Source organism: Colius striatus, chromosome 8 (assembly GCF_028858725.1).
Source record: "Colius striatus isolate bColStr4 chromosome 8, bColStr4.1.hap1, whole genome shotgun sequence".
Taxonomy (NCBI): Eukaryota; Metazoa; Chordata; class Aves; order Coliiformes; family Coliidae; genus Colius; species Colius striatus.
The window spans coordinates 1,470,927-1,492,127 of NC_084766.1; the positions used below are offsets into that span (position 1 = coordinate 1,470,927).

General features: G+C 47.3%; 1 protein-coding gene across 24 annotated transcripts in view; it reads right to left on the reverse strand.

Moving 5' to 3' along the window:
* Positions 1-21,201, reverse strand: part of SORBS1 (sorbin and SH3 domain containing 1) — a 145,897-nt gene that overhangs the window by 87,890 nt on the left and 36,806 nt on the right. For 14 of the 24 annotated variants that reach the window (XM_062001205.1, XM_062001195.1, XM_062001192.1 and 11 more), the window contains exon 1: positions 8,027-8,283. The gene's annotated coding sequence lies outside the window, so the exon portion shown is untranslated. Of the gene's footprint in view, positions 1-5,219; positions 5,301-8,026; positions 8,284-18,805; positions 18,865-21,201 lie in introns of those variants that run through there. The other 10 variants (XM_062001204.1, XM_062001202.1, XM_062001201.1 and 7 more) reach the window with 5 other exon arrangements.

The following is a 21,201-nucleotide window of genomic DNA, read 5'->3' on the forward strand; positions in this document are numbered from 1 at the left end:
CTCTTGCATCAACAAGTCACTTGTATTTTAAACACTGCTAACAGCACTCACTGACGATGCAGAAGGGTGATCAACACTCAGGAACAGCCTTGCTGCTGTCCATGCCAGCATGATAAGTAAGGTTACAAGGAAACAGAATGAAAATATTTAAGCCTTATTTAGTGTCAGCAAACCCTTGGGTAGTTCAACCTGACCTACTGCCAACCCACTGCATCTGGACTTGGTTTCTGACGAAAGCATCTACTGAAACAAATAAAGTGACAGAACCCAGCTCTAAATCATGAGGGAAGCTTAGAAATAGTCTGTGACACATGGAAACTATGCTGCTACAAACAGCCAGAACGTGCCCAGTGATGCACTGAGAGAACTGCTATCAGTCCCCAAGTCCTGGCACTCTTCTCAGATGAGGGGAACAGTAATGCTGCATTTGAGTGGGAACAAAATGACGCATTCCTACAACATATGTCACCTCAGCGACCTCAGAGCAACTCCAAGCTGAGCAGTCCCTCTTGCTGCGACCCTGTAACACAGTTGTCTCTGCTCTGTTGATGGAGAAATCGAAGCAAGGCAGGATGTTTTGCCCCAAGTCCCAAAGGAAGCCACAAGCAGCCTGCCTGGTGAACTGAGTCTACAGCACAGTCAGCTCTCAGTGGACTCCCAAAACAACAAAGAGCTTCCTTAGTAACACAGCAAGCCCTCCCCAGGCTCTGCTTCTCTCAGTAACCAGAATGGTTTGAGGCTTCCATCCACACTGCCAGAGTGGCATCTGACATAGCCACTGCCCGTGGTGCAGGCTACAGGCCGCTGACTCAAAGGATTCAATACACCTGGCTACCAAACCAGGTTTCCTCTCTTTGCTGATGCAAAGAGAGAAGACAAGGACACAGCATCTTACCGTGACTCCTCCCTCCCACCCCTGCCAAAATGATCACAAACAGAATGCCATCTCTCTCGCGTCCACGTTCCCAAAGGTGCCACGGAGGCTGCACTGCTCAGTGCTCATCAGACACTAAAATCCTGGCACCTCTCTGCTCTGACAGGTGGGCCATTCACTTAAAACCCTGGTTTGGGCCTGGATTCCTCAGAGGAAATCTGCACCCTGGCTGCAGCTAGTCCTAAGGGTGGTTACCCATCACTGGTGGTCTCTGGATTCAACCCGCTTGGAGTAGTGGGGAACCTGGACAGCTGTATCAGATATAAAACACCATAGCCAATAAAGTGTAGTGCACTTGAACATAAGCTACTTATCACATGCTGCCCTGGATGTCAGAAGTGGTAAGGAGTCCTCTCAACCAGCTCCACACCTATTGGAAAAGCGCTGATTTATTCGTTTCCAACGTGCTTTGCAGCTCCCGTGTTAACAAGCCCCAGTTACCTCTCCTAATTGGAAATCAGCTTGCATCCCAGATACACTCAGTATTATAAGGCGTATTTAATAATCTGTTCTGGCAGATCCTGTTTATCCCAATGCTGACAGAGACAAAAAATACACCACCAAGAGAAGGACACACAGATGAAGTGCATGAAAGATTTATGGACGTTATTGATCGTGTAAATCCAGAGACAGCACTAAGGACTGGAAAGGGAATGAGAGAGTTCCTAAGCAACGTTTTAGATCATGACCATTTCTGCACCATAAAGAGACAACAAAAGCTTCACTCCTCAAGATAAGCCCCCACTTTCACAGGATCCTTTGCTTAGGGTCTGGTTTTGCAGTTCCCCACCCAGCCTGCCTTTTCATGAGCAAGCCCACTGAAAGCAAGGCACTCATTCACATCTATCTGTTTGTACGCTCCTATTAAATAGAAACTTACTATTGTGGTCTCTCCCCTAACAACCATTTCAGCTCATCTAACAAGAACACCCTTAACATACATTTTAGTATTTACTTCTGGTAGCACTTTAATATCAATGGAGTGATGTTATCCTGAGCTACAGGGCATGGTATTAACTTGGGCTCCAGAAAGCCAACAGGAGAAGAAAAGGCAGTTCATTGTGGCAACAAAACACTCCATTATCAGCCTGTGAGCTACACGCGGCGTTTAGACGACAGCGATCCTCGTACCCTCGTGAGCTGTCTTGCAAGGATCTGTTACAAAATGCCACGAGCAACTGACAGACTGTTGTAGAGTTGGGGCAGGAGGAAACTGGCTCCCATCAGTAGCCTTGTGACCAAGAGCATGGCTAACACGGGACCTAACAGCCCCCCACAGCGATGCAGCCCTGCGCACGGGGAACTCACACGGCACTTGGGGCTCTTCAGTCCCAATCAGCACGTTGTTTGCCTTAATCAGACTCAATTGCTTGGGTTAGGGGATGTTTCTCTCAGAGATGTAAAATACCACAGCAACTTTTGACTGCTCAGCAGAGAAATCAGTCTGAGTTAATGATGTGAGCTGACAATGTGGCACTGCTCATCCTCACGCAGCTGTGCAAGCGTGGCACGAGCTGGGCTGCATTTGTGTGAAGCAGGTATGTGTTATTAGGTTGTTTCTACAGCAGGAAAACAAAGGTGCACAGTGACATTTTAAAAAAGCTGCTGTTTAACTTTGCTTCCACCAAAATCCATGGAAAATTAGGAGAAATAAGAGTCAGGCCTCCCTCAGCTTGAATGGGAATGGATTCACACGTGCACCTCGAAGATGCCACTTACGGTAGCTGCATGGTCTGACCAACACGAGACAGCAGGCTTGTGACAGAGAGAGTATGACAGTTCAGTTTCCCTGACTTCAGTGCTCACTGAATCAAACCAGCCCCTGTGAATCCGTTTCCAGCTTGGAAGAGGGCTCAGCCACAGAGAAAACTATGTTAGAGGATATTTTAAACATAGAAATGGGTGCAAATCCCTTGATCTGATTGCTTTGCTGACCACCCATTGCTAACCTGCTCCAAAGTACGTGCTGTCTGTGCTAAAGCACTTCAAGGGGAGAACCAGACAGACCTGCAATGGGTGCCTGCTGTTAAAAGGTGATATTAACCAAGTCATTTTGTTAGTGTGCATGTAGAAGATGGACAACAAGCAGAAAGGTTGAAGGAATGTTGTCGAAATAAGACTCCAGAAACGGATCTTGGCTGCGAAGATGGGCCTGGATGAAGGCCTGGGGCTAACAACCCTTGCTGGATGCACTGCATTCCCTGTATACGGATACTTGAGTCCGCTTCCAGCATGACTATGGCCAGGAGGTGCCCTGTGTGTGGATACACACGTGTGACTTAGCACCGAGATGCCGTTTCACACAGGTTTGTTTAAAACTCTGTCCGTTTAGTAAACGGCTCCCTCCGTCCTCCCCTCCACCCCCAACCAGTGGCCACACTTTAACCATGTATGGAAGAGATTGCAGAGGTCTGAGTCATTCAAACCTACAGAGAGTACAAGAACTTGGCAAATATGAAAGAAAAGCATTTTCAATGTCTCTGAGACAGCCTGCTCTCCCTCGCTACTGAAGATGTGATAGATGACTCTCCATGTATGTGTAGGGGCTGATGACTTGAGGTTTTGGACAAGTCTATAAAATTAATTGCACACAGTGTGCCCCAAAGTTTGTTCAAATACAAATTATTATGTCAAAAACTGGGGGAAACCTTTTGATGTTATTAGAAGAAAAAAGGAAAGCAGTGAGCAACAACTGAAGGAGTAGGCTTGTATGTTATCTGCAGACAAACTTCCTGCCCAAAACTCCGGTGTTTTTGGATAGTTTCTTATTTACAGCCCTTCAGTGAGCGTGAAGCAGCGAGGTCTGGCCATTCCTAGGAGTGGCTGATGGCATGAACAGCTCCAACACAGTGTAAAGCTCCCGTCTCCTCTCACAGCGCTTCGCGTCCTGGGGAGAACGTTCCAGCAGCCTTCGGCTTCCCCATAGAAAACAGACACTTCAGGAAGAGAAAACAAAAGGCCACCACACTTTGAGGAAAGATGCAGGATACAGGAAACGTTGTGTGGAAGCCAACACAATGATAGGACATTGTCCACGAGCACACGGCGTTTACCAGAGACAACATCCTGCTCCTGCTCGTACCGCAAGACGCAGACAGAGCTAATGAAGCTGGCTTTGCCCCTTCCTCTGGACCTTCAGAAGCTGTTTCCCCTCACATCTGCCACATTTGCCTTTATGAAAAACGGATTCTCTGACAGCACTCAGCTCACAAACCTTCTCAGGTGCTCAGTGATCACCACTCAGTGTGACGTTTCCTCCCTGAAGATAATTCAACAGGACTCGGCTTTCCAAGGAGCTCATTGAGAAACAGGGATTCAGGAACTCTGAGCTGATTCCCAGCCTTCTGCAGTCACTGCACTACAGAGTGCTGCCTCATCTTCTCAATTCAAAATCACAACTAAAGGCACCAGCCTCCTTTCCAAGCACTTAAAAAACAATCAATATCCTATAAAAGCTTGGCACTTTTACCACCCCGTGAAGTATTCCATCCCTCCACCCCAAAACAACCAGATTGTGACATTTCCTTGCTGTATTCCCCTGCAATATTCCAGCTAACATCTCCACCAGCTCAGCCACTGCAGCATCTCTCAAGAGCAGAGACTTGACTCGCTCCTGTGTCAACCCAGAATAACTGATTTCAAATGCAGTTGCTCCAGGTCTCGGTCCTGTTGCTGTAAATCTAAATCAGGGTCCTCAACATGAATCTGATCCCTGCCAGTACCTGCAGCCATACAGAAAGTGCCTTCACCTGCCCAGTCACACACCCCCCAATAAAAGGGACAGGTCCAAAGTGATCCCTAGTGCCATTTCATTTTGGGCGGCATCGTTAGCGATCCCTTCTACCACCTTCACTCCTCCCCCAGCCATCCCCTGATTCACAACATGATGAATTAGGGAGAATGAGAATATTGAGTACACTGAAAGAAAAATCCACCCATACCTTTTAATTACTTGATGGACAGTTAGTTTATGAGTAACAGTCTGTCTATGTATGCTGGCCACAAGTAAGTATATCACTGCAGATAACCAGTACTCTGTTCTTCATAAAATGCACCCATTTCATAGCATCTTTAAAGATGTGCAGAAAACCACATCTTTAAACAACACTCCTCACATTTGATCTACCCTCCCTTACTCATTACTGAGGACCCAAATTTGCTCTTTACCCATTTTCTTTCCCGCTCTTTTTTTTAGTTCCTAGATCACAATCAGGAGAGCTGAAAAATCTTTTGTCACACAGAAGGTATCAGGACACTGAGTGAGGAATAAAGACTGAAGAGATACCTGAGAGCGAGCTGCAAAACAGGTTGGCAGAGATTTGAGTGCCAAAAGCTTCTTCTGAATGGAGAAATGGCAAAATGATGAGAAGAAGAAATACACTTCAGAGTTTCTTCTCTGTGAAAATTGAGTCTTACAAGTCTTGGGAGCTCAGAACACACAACTGCAGGAATGAGAAACTAATCAAGGCAGGGGCTGGATGAGGTTTCTTGCGTGACAGGACACCCCCTGAGTTATGTGCTCTTGGCCCTGGAGAATCTGCCACATACAGAAACAGCAGATTGCAATGGAGTCTAAAAATAGTACAGAAAGTTACAACAAAGCACATTTATGTGCTAAACATCGCTGCATTTTGCCTAATAGGGGACAGCAACACACAAATCTAACTGCTTCCCTTCATTCAGATATTACCAGAACTTAGAATCCTAAGTAAGAGACAAATACCTCACTCTGTGGATTAGTTGGGATAAAGTGAAGTAAACCTGATATGCTCTATCTATGTTAACTCTCTCCTCATAGAGCTTTCAGCATCTGCCTTTTGTGTGGATAAACACAGATCATGCAGTTACCTGAAACCATCATGCTTCATATGTCGGTATTTGTATTACAGCATTACCTAAAGGTGCAGCCAAGCCCTACCCCTAATGTGCTAGGTATGTATAAGACTGTAGTCCTTACCAGACCAGCCCTATTGCATTCCCAGGTGAGGAAATGTGATGCAGGCACATCAAATAACGTGTGAGAGACCCCACAGAGCGTGCAGCACCACAGAGGCAGGTATTAAACTTATCCCTCCCAGGGAATCACTGTCAAAGCTCTTTCTGATCTGCCACAGGGCAGGCTGCACAATGCTGCTGTGCCCACTTGTCCCTGCAGCTAAATAGGTCTCTCTGTGTCTTGGCGGTCATGAGCTGTATGTGCACAAGACAGTAAATGGGAGCTGTACAGAGAGATATTTTGCACAGGGAGAGACCAGGCAGTCACCTCAGAGGAGCCTCACGAGAGAAACCTCTCCTGGAGAGCAGGAGGGAAGTCCTCTGCAAGATGCTTTATAAAGCTATCAACCACACTCTGAGTTCTGTCTCTGCCTCTAAATGATGGTCTCTGTTGAACTGTTGGCCTCAGAAAGCTGTGGAATAACAAACTTTGCCATTTAAACTTCAAGGAAATCATCTGGAAAAGCTTAGCAGGACACTGAAGCCTGGTGTTCCATACTGGTCGGCCCCCTGGGCTCAGACCATTAACCCTCAGCTCCAGCCCCTGACAGGAGACCTGGGAAGGCCCTGCAGAGTGGGATTCCTCATCACTTGGGAGCAGCAGCAGGCAGCCCTTTATTTGCAACAACATATAACATGGCTTCAAGCCTTTCAGAACCACCACAAGTTACTAAGCAAGAAGATGAATGCCTAGATGAAATAATAAAGTCCATCATGAGAAAAGACGAGGCTACTATCTTGTAACACCCAAATCTGCCTAAATCTAAAGGGGTTTTTAGGCATCCCTGGAGTCACTGTAACCTCTGTATGGTGAATTGAAGCCTGTTTTTCCCAACCAGAACAGACAGGAGCTCACAGCCTGAATGAAACCCACATCAGCTGCAGTCTGAACTCCTCAAACCCAAGCCTACAGAAAAACTCCAGTACCCGAGAGCAGTTGCTGGGTTGCAAAACACAAGTGAAGATCCTGCCCAGATATCAACCGCAATGCTTGTCTTGAAGTCCAGGCATCTGCATGCTCACAGAGACTGGAACTTTTACAATGAAAGGAATTCTGCCATATTAATGCCAGCAGCAGCAAAGACTCAACCCTAGGTCTCATTTACATTTTTTAACCATGCTACTAATTATTGAATCAAATTATCAGGTTTGTGTCTGTCCCTAAATGGCTCCAGATGGAGCAAAGAAATCTAGAACCAAACCCCAACTTCGAGTCTCTAAGGCTTAATGTCAGCTGCCATTTCCTATTCAATTAAGACAATTTCAGCCTTGGTTATGAAGCCATTAGGAGCGCTTGAGGTTGAGCCCATCTTACTGACTCCTAGCTTTGGTTAAAAGAATTCTCAGCTTGAATTTGCAGTTAGACACATGGCATCTCTTTTACCTCTGCTTTAGCATGTTCATTTGGGGAAACTGAGCAGGCAAGGGATGCCTGTGTGAGAATGGAACCATGAGGAATGCAGTTGCAGCAGAAGGAATTTCAGCAGACCATGAAAGAGAAAGAGAGGGAAAGAAGAAAATCCTGCTACAAGAATAGCCCAGCAAAAGGCAACTGTAGTGAGTTTGGGCTGCTTCCCAGCACTCCAGAGGGAATTCTGCTATTTGCTGAGTGCAGTGAATGTAATCTAGTACTGAAGGAAAACCAGCAAAAAAGCCCCAGTGCCGCTGCTTTCACCATTTTCTCAGTTCTGCTTCGTATGAGACAGCATACAAAAGACAGAGAAGTGACTGTGGTGCTGTGAAAGCAGCCAGAAACATGCAAAGCAGATGTCTGCAGCACACATAAGAGACACTGATTAGACACTGAATACAACTATATAAGCAGGATGAAAAAGTCACTCAGCAGGCAGATATAAACCAAGAACCGGGGGGCTCAAGAAGCAGTTGGGAAACAACATCTGCAGGGATAAGCAAGTCCCACTTTGTTACAGAGCAAAAGGGAATCAATACCTCCCGCCACACATCACACACGGCACCACTGGAGTTCCTTTCCTTCAAGAACCCCAGTATGCAGCTTTAGGAAATGTCTAAATCATTCAGGAGAAATATAAACAGCTAAGAGGAAATGTTAAACAAAGTCATTCAAACTGAACCTACCTCCAAACCTAACAGACACTCCACAAGTTATCCATCGTGGAAAATTCAGACGAGATTGGAACGGTCTGAAACCTTCTGGGGTTTTAGATACTCCCTGCAGCCAAAATCACAACAGCTGAACAACCAGGAAGAATTTGTAAAGCTTGCATGAAGGAGCTTAACTAGCTGAGAACGTGATGCAACCTTTCCTTTGGACAGTCCAGCTACAGGCATCTCCTCATTCACCAGAAGCACAGAGCGTGGTCCTGGAGTGCAGCCTTTTACGTAGGAGGGGGAGGGAGGGGAAAGCCCTTCCCCAAAGGTTTCAGCTCAGCCCACTCATTAAAATACAGAGTGGAAACAGCTGCCATGAGAAAGGAAGAGGATGTCTAGGCAGTTTTTTATTGAAGTTTCTTAGGTGTAAACGGGTTTTGTTCTGGGATCTCAGCATGAACAACATTTTTTCTTCTGAATTGCATTCTTCCCCTGCATTGCTCCTAAAGAAACTGGCTCTAATTCATCTCAGAAATAACACAGTGCACTGTCAGGTCTTGCTTCTCAAAATCATTACTTCTCATTAGGGAAAACAGATCCCTAAAAGATCCTCCCTCTCCCCCCTGCAAGGCCCAGTACATGTGTGCTTTATAACGTGCCGACATCTTCACATAGTAACACTCAACTGATCTCAAATGACTGCCCGAGAAATCCCAGGCAAACAACAAACACTAGCTCACAAATAGCAACCCTTGGAACTGATAGCGTGCCTCTTACAGATTATCATCTCCAAGTTCAGATAAGAAACAGAGGAGAGTGGTAAGAACCACCAAAGTTCAACTATTTCTTGCCACAGCGACACTGTGTGAAAGAGGATTCTGCAGCCTGAGCAAGTGTTGACAGGGGAGAGAGCTCTATGAAATCCTGAAAGGCACCCAAAACTGGGAACAGCAGCTCGTTCTTTCTGATAACACCAGAAGTGAGGGGCACTGAAAGGAATCTTTAGGCACAAGTTTCAAACCAAACCAAAGGAAGTACTTTGTCCCCTCGTGCCCTGGATTGCAGAGCTCGTTGCCTGGGGGTCCTGGGGGATCACTGCAGTGGGTGAGCTCAGCAAACAAAACGCCAAAAGAAATGAAAGAAGATGTGAAGCCAAGTGAAGTTATTCACCACAAGTTAGCGGAAGGTGTGGCTGTCTCAGGTGAGGCAGCAAGTTGCATTTGCCATCTGCATTAACCATGACACCAGCCACGGCCAGGCAGCAGACTGCACCAGTAGGGCCTCTGAAGCCCGGCTGTGCCTGTTCTCATACTCCCATCTACCTCCTTTTCACAACAGCTGCCCGTGTTCTGAGGCCCATTTCACTGAGGGGGGATGACCTCTGTACCCTCAGGCCCTGAGCAGCACAGCTCTTTGCAGATCTGGACTAGCAACCACAACTGGACAGTCAGGCAGTCCCCTTGGAAGTCATCCCGAGGGGCTCTGTGCTTCTGGAGGGCAGCCCCTGAGCTGGGCTGCCTTTCAAACCCTGCATTTGTGACCCTTCCCTCTTCACTCCAGTAGAGAAACTGTTCAGAGTTGTTTAGCAGATAGCATTACTTTTGTTAAGGCAATCACTGGCTAATGGCTGTTCTTAGAGCAGCAGCTAACAAATGGCTTGTGCAACCAAGGCTGTGTTTTGGGGTTTGGTTCTTGTTGAAGACACACACTTTAAAAACACCCTTGTAGTGGCCAAGCATTCACTGTGTGGCAAAAGGCATAACTGCCCGCTGGTCCTGCTGCTTCCACAGCTGCTCTTGATTCATAGAGAGAAACAAGATACTTCTGTGCAAAACGAGGGAATGGGCTCCACATCTTTTTCAGATTAAGTCTGAGAAAAGCAGCCACAAACTCTGCTTGCCTTCTCTGCTCCTAATTTTAATCAGGGGCTTCGTAGCTGTTTGTCTTTCTTTGTGTGTTTAATGTTTCCTGGAGGCCTGCAAAGGCATGCAAAACATTTCGGTTCAGGGCCTCTATATGGCTGTAATGGGAAATGGATGTCTCCCTTAAAGACACGGGTTAGGTTAGAAACAGAGGTTATCTGAATGACAGCACTCTCAAGTGTTTATTTCAAAGGGAAGGAACGGACAGATAAATATTTACTGCTTTCCATCCACATCGTAGAGTACAGATGCTGCCTATTTTTGGTCACTTCTTGTCTAAGTAATCCAGGCTCAGGTCTGGCACTGTTCTCTTTGTCAAAGGCCATCTTTGCCAGACAGTTCCCTTAAGCTGCCAAAGAGCCCCACACGGAGGAAGCCGGCTGATGTTCTGAATGGATCAAAACAACAACCCTTCAGCTCCTGGTTTCAGAACGGCCTGCCCTACATCACTAGAGCTACTCTTGTCTTTGGAAGGTTCCCAGTGATTTTATTAATACCCAGACTATTAAGTCTGGCTTTAAACCACTGTTTCTGAGGCATAACCAGGGGCTCATGGCACCTTTACCCAGTGCTGCAGCATTTTACTCCTCCAGGCCCTTTGCACAGCCTACCTGGAAAAAACATTTTGTGTTCTCGCAATGACAAAGGTCACTGAAAAGCTGCCAGTGCACAGGATCTGTTCTGGCTGGTCTGGCATCACAAACCCCTGGAGGATCATAAAGGGCTCCTGCTCCTTACTGAGCATCTACAAGCAGATCCGTGGGGCTCAGAAACCAGCCACAAGCCTCCATCAAGCGCAGCACTTGTGACGTGCTCCCAACGCCCACTTCCAGCCTCACACACGCTAACAAATCCTCAGCACTGTTGTCTCCTTTCAGAAACAAGCACTTTCTCAACAGAGACCAGCGAGCTGCTGGTGCCCAGCATTTGTCCTGACCATGGAAGGTGAGGTTTAGTTTGACTGAGAATGACACAAACTGCCAGTGCTTCCATGGAAGTCCCATGGGAGGTTTTAACATCCATCCCGAGCTCGGAGGCTCAAATTCCTCAGGATCCATTAAAAAACACACACATGCTTTATGGAACCAAAGTGAGATTGACCTCACTCTGGCAGGCTGGGGCAATGTGAGCAAGCACCAGAGATGCTGAGCAGAACCTCGACAGCCTCAATATGTTCTTTGGACCGTGGAGCCCTTCCCTTCCCACTACCTTCACCCAGCCCCAAAAGCACTCTGCTGCTCACCAGGAAAGCAGAACTTGCTTTTAACGTGGTTCCTGGGGAGTTTTGTTTGGTTTCATCCTCCAGCACACCTAGGCTGGAAAGGCAAATATGAATGCTGCCCAAACTCAGCACAACGACCCTGCTCAGCAGTGGACAGTTCTCAGCTTGCAAGGAAGCAATCCCCAAACTGCAGCTTCTCGTGGCTCCTTCTGGCAGCGGGGGTATGGCACAACCACAGAAAGAGCTGCACTGGGATGGTTTGAGCATACTTATTGCAGAGCATTTTAAGATGCTTTCATCCAAAAAAAGGTTTTATGAAAACAGAGATTAGATCAGTTCCAGGGCAATTGTGGTCTCTAAGTATAGGAAGGACTTCCCATAAATTCAAAGGGTAATAGAGACAATTGGATACAGAGGAGGAATTCTGTTCCAGCTTGTCTTTAATGATACACTGTGGGACACACAATCTGAGCTGTGGAGCATAAACAGCACAACCCCCAGGCACAATACATGAATTTATTTCTGATCCAAAGCCTGCTATCAGTAACATGAATGGATCAGTCTCCCAGGACCAATGGGAAAAGGATATGAAGTTAGACAACGAGAGAAACAAGGGCAGCGTCATTTCAGCAATGTAGGGGGGAAAAAAACCCCACTTTCTGGAAAAAAAGGACCTGGGAGATGCCACAGCTGATCAGATCATGGATTTACAGAACTCAGAAGCCTTTATCAGTACCAGAAGCACGAGGGTCACATATGAGAAACCAGTCAGCAGTTCTGGGAAAGCTGCAGCTGGGCAGCCCTCCTGGATGAGATGAAACAAAGCAGCTTCCCCAGGTCAGAGGCACCGTTTTGTGTTTGCTGGGTAAGTTTTTAGGGCATTTGTTCTCAGTTTACCTGACCCATCAACACTGGAGCTAACACAGGGTAAGGGTGAAGCTGAGGTAGGAGTGGAGTGGGATGTCCTTTCAGCGGCAGCCAGGGCTTGGATCAACTTACACCAGTCACAAAACCAGGGCTCCACAGAAGAACTTAAAGTTCTTTTACAAAGGAAAAGCCAAGAGAACAATTCAGGTAAACCAGGTATCTGGGAACAAGTATGACTGTCTGTACTTCCAGAACAATGCACCTGGCAGTTCTCAAGACCTAGAACTAAACATCTGATCTGCTCTGTTCAAGGTCACCCCAAGAGCCTGTGGCACAGTGAGAAGCTGAGTCTGAAAGCTCTAACGTAGCACCTTCCCTCTTTGGCTGCCTTCATGTTCTCCAGAGAGCTCATTTCCTTCCCAATTACAGGGTGATATCTCCCCCTCCATGAAAGACATACCATTTCTGGTAATTGATTCTATATGGTCACCACTCATCCTGCCTCCAGCACAAGTCCAAAGTGCCCTGTTCCCTTCCCCGAGCTGGGTCGAGGCTAAGGGCAGTGTCCTATCCACAGATACTCCAAGTTTTCATTTCAGTCTAGACTAAAGAGGTGTGTCAGCCACAAAGCTGCCGTCTGGGTCCTCCCTCTGCCCCTCTCTTACCCAGCTCTGCCTCTCCTTGTCTCGTGCTCCTCACTGCAAGCCTGGTGGTCCCCTGAACAGCTGCTTCTCCTTCCTTCTTGCTGAAGCTTATTTCTAAGATGCCTCCTTGGAGCAGATGTTTCCCATGTGTTTCACCCTTCCAATGCAAGTAACAATTTATCTCCCTGATCTCTCAGACCCAGTCCTAAAATAGTGCAAGTATCCCTCAAATGACCTGCCCAGCTTGGTCTGGGGGCAGGCACAAACCAGCAGTCTCTGCCCTTTTCCCTGGGGAGGAGATAAAAAGAAGGTTTAACCTTAGCTTAGCCTTTGGTTCCCGTTTCACCTTCAGGCTGTCAGCCCTGGCTTTGGTATTCCAGGGCTGATATTTGATTTCTTGGGAACATTTTGTCAGGCAGGATTAATATCTGCATCATTGGCCACTTTCCCTTCTACCCCACTCCCCTGTTTTCTAGCTGCCACTGAAATCTTCTTTATAGATATAAATCTTCGGTTCACAGACACTTCCCAGGTCCCACCCCCCTTCCCTGTGACATTTCCCTCGCTCCTGCTGCCTTTCCTTTGCACCAGTGCCTTCAGTGGCAATGGACAAATTACCTTTGCTCTGCTTCATGTTTTCAACATTGGTTTCAGTATCAGGCCAACTCGAGCCAGTTTCACAAGCTCAGGTTAACTGTAGATCAAATCTAGAAGGAACCCACTGCAGCTGGACTGGTACTGCAGCCCAGGTTTAGGGTACCACAACGTCTGCTCCCTCCTATGCAGACAGGTTTTGTGGGGAGAGTGATGGGAGCAGCGCTTCCATCCCCTCCCATGCGCTATTACATTTCTCTGAGCAAACATGAACACTTTAGGCCAAGTCCTGGACACTGTCATCACCCTACAGAAGGAGAATGTAGCCACATAAGCAGGGCTGGTGAGCCAGCCCTCGCCCAAGGAGTGGGTGAGCATCACTGTGAAGTGCTGGCAGCTGCCAAGAGATCAGGCAAGCAACAGAGCCCAAGCACCCACAAACTAGAAACCAAAGTCATGCAGGTTTGTCCAAACCAGGGTCAAAGCCCTCTGGATGGAGGCTTACAGACAAGACAGTCCACCAAGTACTTGTCAATGTGGATTTCCTTCTTAAAGGCCTGACCGTGGTCCGAGTCCCGAGCAGGGGCTGCGCGGGAGCCGTGCTGCTTCTGTCCCGCAGCGGGAGCTGGCAGAGGCTGCAGGCAGGACGGGCAGCACCACCAGCCTCCTCGCTTCTCTGGCAACTGTGCTGGGGAACAAAAGCTGCCCCTTTCCTGACAGCATTTCCCCTGGAGCTGCTGTCTCTGTGCAGCTCTGCAGCCTGTGATTTCCCACATTCCGCAAGGGCTCCGGGAAAAATCGCTGCTTTCAGCCAAAGGTTTGGTAGCTCCTCTGATATCTGTACATTAGGAATGGCTGGGGGAGGAGGGGGGGCAAGGAGCAAAGAGCAGTGTAATGGTCTGAGAACATTCGGTGCAGTGCTGGGCACAGAAGAAATTTGCTTTCCAAAAGCCACAGGTGGATTTGCTGCAGGGACAAGCTGGGAGCGTGGGCACCGAAAAGCTCCAGGCAAAGAGCTTCGCTTCGTTTCCAGCCGAACACAGAGTCTCTCTCTGGGACTTGAGCTGAGTCACTACATCTTCCAGTGCTTCACAAACAGGCAAAAGTTTACACTCACACCACATACATCAAGGCTGTGCACACAGAGCCTGTCCCTGTGCCTGCACTAGGCCCAGATCTCAGGTGGAGCCTCAAGGCAGCACATAACAGAACTGGCAGAAACCTGCAGGATTGTGCAGCACTGCCATGAAATCACTTTTATGAACTACTAAGAATTTGCACTCATTAGTTTTAATAGGTGAAAAGCTCCCAGCAGCATGGGTGAGACTGGATGCATTTGAGTGCATTCTCCAGAGCTCCCTGACAGGAGGCTGTGGTGAGGCGAGGATCCGTCTCCTCTCTCCAGTAACAAATGACAGCACAAGAGTAAACGGTCTCAAATTGTGACAGAGGAGGCTGGAGCTGAGGCAGAACTGTTTCCCTGAGAGGGGTGTGAGCCCCTGTGCCAGGCTGCCCAGGGAGCTGGGGCAGTGCCCAGCCCTGCAGGGATCCCAAAGCCGTGGAGCTGAGGTGCTGAGGGCTGTGGGTCAGTGGCAGGGCGAGGAGAGGGCCGGGACTCAGCAGCTTTTCAAGGGCTTTTCCAACCAAAACGATTCTGTGATTCTATGAATGATGAACCTGGCTGTGTCAAAAGTGCTGTGAAGCCCTGCTGCTCCCAACACTCCCAACAGACAGCAAGGAGGGGAAGCAGCAACTGATGCCACTTCTTTGTCAACACCAACTATCCCACTGCTTCATGTTCTTTCTCTCTGACAGTTTTGGTTTTCTACACCACAGAAGACTCTTCTTTTCTTTTCCCCCAGTGCTATCTAGTGTCCTAGACAGCTTTGCTCAGAGCCAGCCTCAGATAATACTATCACTATTTCTCACTCCCTATACAGTGTACCAGACTTGCAGATTTACTGAGGTCCCGTTTGGCTGGAAGCTCATGACACGGTTGTTTCCTGTGGCTTCCACACAGGACACGTTCCAGGGAACAGAAGAAGATAAAGAAAAGGGAAAGCTGTGAGAAGCCTCAAGGGCTCAGTATTAACCTAGAAAAAAGAAATTCAGTTCTGGAAGCACCAAATCGATTCAAAGTGTTTCCCAGGTGGAGCACAGAGCGGGGGAGTGCAGAGCTCCAAAGACCAGTGGGCAGTGAAGGAACACTTGCATTTTGACCAGGGCAGCCCAAAGAAAATATACTTTCTGCTTTTCAAGACAGAGACCTCTGCAGACTTTATTCCACCCAGCTGGTATGCAGAGAATGTTGGTAGAAAGCCACCCAACGTGTCCCACCCTCAGCATCTGCAATCCTCTTTCCATCAGGTCTGGATAACCGAGTCATCTCTCCTCCAATATTAAAAAGTGGTAAGAGAGGATTCTCCTGTCCATTCCCAGCCATTTCACATTCAAGCTTATCTCATAGCTAACAACTTCTTTTCCATCCTTTACTACCTCCTGAACTCGTTACATTGCTTCACTTCCTAATTTCCCTCTTGCTACACCTTCTGATTTGTTAGTTCCCAGACCTGCAAACCCCCTTCCCCAGTCACCAGCTTCTCAGAAATCACTTTTCCTTCAAACATTTCTCACCCTTCCTCCCACCAGCAGCTGTGCTGTATGTCATCATCTAGGCTTCATTTAGACTGGAGGCTCTACAGGTCTCATTTCTGTTTGTGAATCTTTGTCTAACTTTATTTGCTGCTGTATAAATGTTTAATAGGTACTAATGCACTTGCTGGAACAAGCTGTGTGCCAATAGTCAGTGAGACTGGACACAATCCTTGCTGACTGTCAGAAGCTTCTGGAGTTAAGAACAAGCTGCAGCTGATTGGTGACACTGCAGTTTCAGAGCTGAAGGATGCAGCGTTGCAAGCTCTAACAAAAGAGCAGCGCCCTGGAGATGGCCCCGTCTGCTCTGTCCGTGTTGGGATCAGGATCGAGCTTGGGCGATGAGATGAGCTAACAACTCTCTTTCCTCTCAGGACTGTGCATGACAGGATTTCAATGCCAGGCCAAATGTATTTACTTGTGACCAGCACAATTCTCAGTGTTTGTATTTGGCATACATTGACCTCTCCTTGGGAGCAAAGCTGTGCTCCAGGTATCAAGTAAGAAGTATTACAGTTCCAAAGAGGGAGCAGGGAGCTACTTGGTGCCAACAAGTGAGGGACAAAGACTTTCAGAAAGATCAAACCAGAACCACTGACTGGAGGCTGAGCCCTTTACAGCAACTCCCACTTAGCTCTCGTGGAAACAGCCAACCCAAGGTGGCTGCAGCTCCCCAGCTATTGCAACTGGTGTCAGGAACACTTCCCCTGGAGATACAGTCATTTTCATGAGCTTCTCAGCTCATCAAATATCAGAGCTTACAAGTGAGAGGACTTTCACATGAAAGCTGTGTCCCACAAGGTCAAACTATGTGGAATCAAACTGAAATGGAGCGGAGATCTTTAAACAGGCTAAGTTGAAAACACACTCTTTCTACCTGCTCAGAGACCAGCAAAAAACCCCAGTCACTTGTAAGCAGAAGAATGTAAGCCTCGTTATTCCAGCAATGGTATTTCCAGTCACCAGCTGGAGAAGTGGTACGATGCCTTCCTGCTTAGTGCAAACTAACTTGAAGCAAAGAGAAGATGGGGATCGTTCATCATTTTCTTTGGCCTCTAAGGAAAGCAGTTTCAAACACCCAAACAAACAATAAAAACATCAGCTAAGTGAGCAGCCACTCACACCTGATCAATTCAGAGCTCACAGACCTCCAAAGCTGTTGCTGAGGGTGTGCCCACCCTCCCCCACTCCCCAGATGGGTTTTGCTGAGGAATTCAGGCCCAATTCACAGCAATTATTCCTGTAGAAACCATAAAAAGCTCTCTCATAGCCATTTTGCTTCATCTCTAGTTCCCCTAAAATGTAGCAAGCTCTGGCCCAGATATAATGGGAATGATTTGCATTCCTTGGAGCACTGAACACATTTGTGATACCTGTATGTTCACAGAAGAGACGCATCTTCAGATGGTTTCAAGGATGAAGGGCTAAGCCTCGGGAACAAAAAGCCCTTTAAGACTGGGGTCAAGCTGGGCATTTAGGTTAAAAAGTAATAACTATATCCATTTGGAGACAAATGGCCTATTGTATCCCATCCTTCCAGGAAAACCCACGGGCAGCTGAGAATTACTTAGGAAAACTTTGTGTAAATGAATCCTGGATCATACTCAGCTCTTTCTTCCACACTGAAAAGAGGGGTCTATGGAGGGAGAAAAGAACTGGTGAGTTCACACAGGGTCAGGGAATATCTGGCTTTCCAGCTAGGAAATGTTCTTGGGACACTGAAAGAGAGAAGCAGCACCTTGCTTGCCCACGGCTCACTGAGAACCTGGGGCACCAGCAGCTCCAGCCACGAGGGGGTCGCAGAAGCTTTAGAAGATACAGTGGCAAGTACAAATTGCAGCAGTCCAAGTTTACGTGGTGTGATAGCTCAAGTGAACCATTTCCCACCCTCTGCTTGAAAGGAAAACAACTCAATCACCAAAAACAAACAAAAAAAACCCCAAAGAACCCCACTGTTCCTCAGCATACGTTGCTTTCTCTGCTGCCAGGCAGACACTGCCAAGCTGACACACAGAGCTCATTAGAAAACACAGGCTTTTTCAGCACCCTGTGGAATGGTATAGAAATGAATCTCTAGGCTGCACACTTCTTTGCATTAGTTCAGAAAGAACCCCATAGAAATACCACACTTTATTGTGGGCCTTTGCAGTCACATTCATAGAAATACACTGTTCTTTATTCTGCAATCATATGGTAGCAATTATCACCACAAAGGCTATTTCAGTTCTTCCACGTTATGCAACCAGCCAGACAGCAGGACAGCTGTGAACCTTTGAACATCAGGGGCTTAGTTACCATGCTACCCGACTTTTAGGTCAACATTTTACACATCTGCTGAAAGCACTTCCCCTGTGTCAGACAATTCTCCTGGTAAAACTGCTTCAGGTACCAAGCTGCTGAGCAGGAGCAGCACAACCTTGATTCAGTGCTTAATTAGGACACCAGAGCTTCTTACAGGCTTGGCAAGGGAAGGCCCTGGGGCTGCCATTCTGCCGTATTATTTGCCCAGCTATGAGGGTATAGCCATGGAGACTCATATTAATGAACAGACACTGGCCATGGTTTGAAAGTCAGTGTAGACCTGCTGTTAAATAGCTCTGTTCACGTTCTGGAGCCTCTGAAACCAAGCTGCCATTACCAGGCAGCCTAGTCTTGAGGATCCCTTGCAAAAGGCAGCAGAAGCAGGAGAGCCACTGTTGTATGCATTGACCAGCCTTGTCAAGCTTAGCTCTGATTCAGTGCAGCTTGCTGGGCAAGAACTTTATAATGCATTTAAAATATTGCATTCAGGAATAAAGGAAGTAGTTTTCTTCTGCCAACAGCTTAGTAACTCACTATGCTGAAAGTTTCCACACTGCATTTGAGATGAACACTGGGGACAGTAACAGTGCATAACAGTCCATACCTTTGGCAGAGCTTGGAGAAAGAGAAGCCACAGCTCTACAGGTATGTTCTGGTCTCCTCCTGGAAAATAAAACAGCACTAAGTGTTAGAGAACATAATAATCTAATGCAGCCATTAGAAAAAATGAATTAGAAACTGTTCTTTCAGTCTGAAATAAACCATCATTCTATGACTCTGTGGTCACCCTGATCATCTGCTAGAAAATGTGACAATGATTTGCAGGCTGCCTCAACTAGCACTGTTATCTCTCAAAGCTAAGGGTCCATGAACCAGCTTTTATGGGGCAAGAGCCTCCATGTCTATATGCAACCCAAGACAACACCATCTTTGTTTATTATTCTGCAAAGAGAAACTGTGCCAAACTTCTTGCAACACCCCCTTTTATCTGCTGAAATCCAGAGAACTGAACACGCCGCTGTTAGCATTTGGAGACGGGAACATGCCACTGGGAAGGCTTCCTGCCTACACTGCCAGGGAACCCCTCACATCAAATATCAGTCCACTGTCCTGTAGAAGCCCTTCTGAGGAGCTGCTCTGCAGCAGATGCACAGCACACCACCACTTTTCTCTCCTACTGTTCCTTTTTCAGTCACAAGATCCATGCTCATGCTGTTCTTGGGGGTACTCCAGTCACTGAGGGACTTTTCCCTCCTCACAATGTTGCTCTGGGAAGTAAGTAAAATTCCCTTTAACTTTCTCACCTCTTCCTCCCTCTCAGAAAGCAACTCGTCTCACCAGGTGCTTGAAGCCAGAAGTAGGGACCAGGGCTCTGGGAACACTTCATTTCCTCTTCCCCTCATCTCCTCGGGTTCTGAGGCTCATTTTCCTCAAGAGCCAACAGATGAAGCCCACCACACTGGACAGTGTGACTCCCAGCCATGACATAACGCTGTTGGGGGTACCAATCAGGTATCAAGTGGTACCACTGACATCCTAAAGCCCCTTTCACCAGCAGGGACATTCTGCCAGCATGCCTAGCCTAGCTCTCTGTCTCCCTGTGGTATTCAGCTCTTTATTTCTCACTGGGTGTCTGTAAAGAGGAAACAGTAACACTGTTCTACCAGGGTGCTATGATGTGCCGACATCCCTACAGAGGAGCTCTAATAAAGAGAAAGGAGAGGCACACTGGCCATGTCAGAGCTGTGTCTTCCCTTTCTATCCCATACTCACTCTGCATCAAATCTCCTCTCCAATGTCTATCTTTCAGTCATGGGACCAACCAAAGCCACTCAAGCCACAACCCAACTTTCTCATGCTCCAATGCTGGCACAGTTGTGCAAAACACAAAGACCATTTTTTTCCCCTTATATTAATTTATGAGGGACAAAGGCTGACTACAGGTTGCCTGTCATTTGTCAAACTCAGATTCTCTACTTGCACAAATGCTTTTTGGCTAGAATGGAGAGTCAAAGGTTGAGGACTGTAACAAACATATCCCTTGATTCCAGCAACACTGCTCATGGCAAATGATGGACGTTCCATACAGCACGAGGCAGCAGAATGTGTAAGCAAACAGCAAACAGTAGTAACAGTACAGGTTGCCATTGAATGAGTAGCTCTGACATGAACCATTCTTATCTAATGTTAATTCAGAGCACCAAAGGACTGCTGCCTCCATCAGTTTGCAACGGAGGAGAAATTCTTTGAGAGCCCACTTTAAGTTCAATCAGTGACAGATGCTTCCTACGGATATCCCCGAGGATCACACACACATCACACACACACTGCAACTACATTCCTCACAGCTAGAGAGGCAGGCATGGCAAAAAGAAATTCTGCTCTTTAGCTGCTGATTTACAGCTTGAAGAAACAGTCTCCAGGATGCCACCCGCTCGCTGCAAAGTGCGCTGGGGAGGGCAGAACACGCACACATTTCCTTCCTGGCAAGCACAGTGCTCTGACTTGTGCTTAGGTGGCAACATTGCAGCCCCCAAACAGCTTGAGCAAAAAGAGTACAGTATCTGAATTACTAGCTTCTCAACTGAGCAGTATGCAAAATGTACAGAACATATGCTCCCACTGAGGTGCTATTTTAGGGCTCCAGTTAATCTTCCAAATGACTTACAAGGGTGAAATGTTTGGGTACCCAGGTAAGGGCAGCAGAAGTACGTGTCCTAGACAGCATCAATAAGGATGCCAAGCTACTGATAGGTGCTGGAGGTAGGAGGAGGTATTCTGGGCACCCTTCCCTGCATCTCATTCATAACTATTCTGCTTCAAGCCTCCTCCCAAACCAATCTGAAAGTATTTCCTAATTACCGTTCCCCCTGTTCCCCACAAGCTTTTTGCTTTCCACTCGTGCTCCATCCAACCTCCCAGCTGATACTTCTGCCACACTGCAGCATCTAAGCAAGACCTGGCAGAGAGAACAAATTGGACACGCAGAACCCAGGGCAA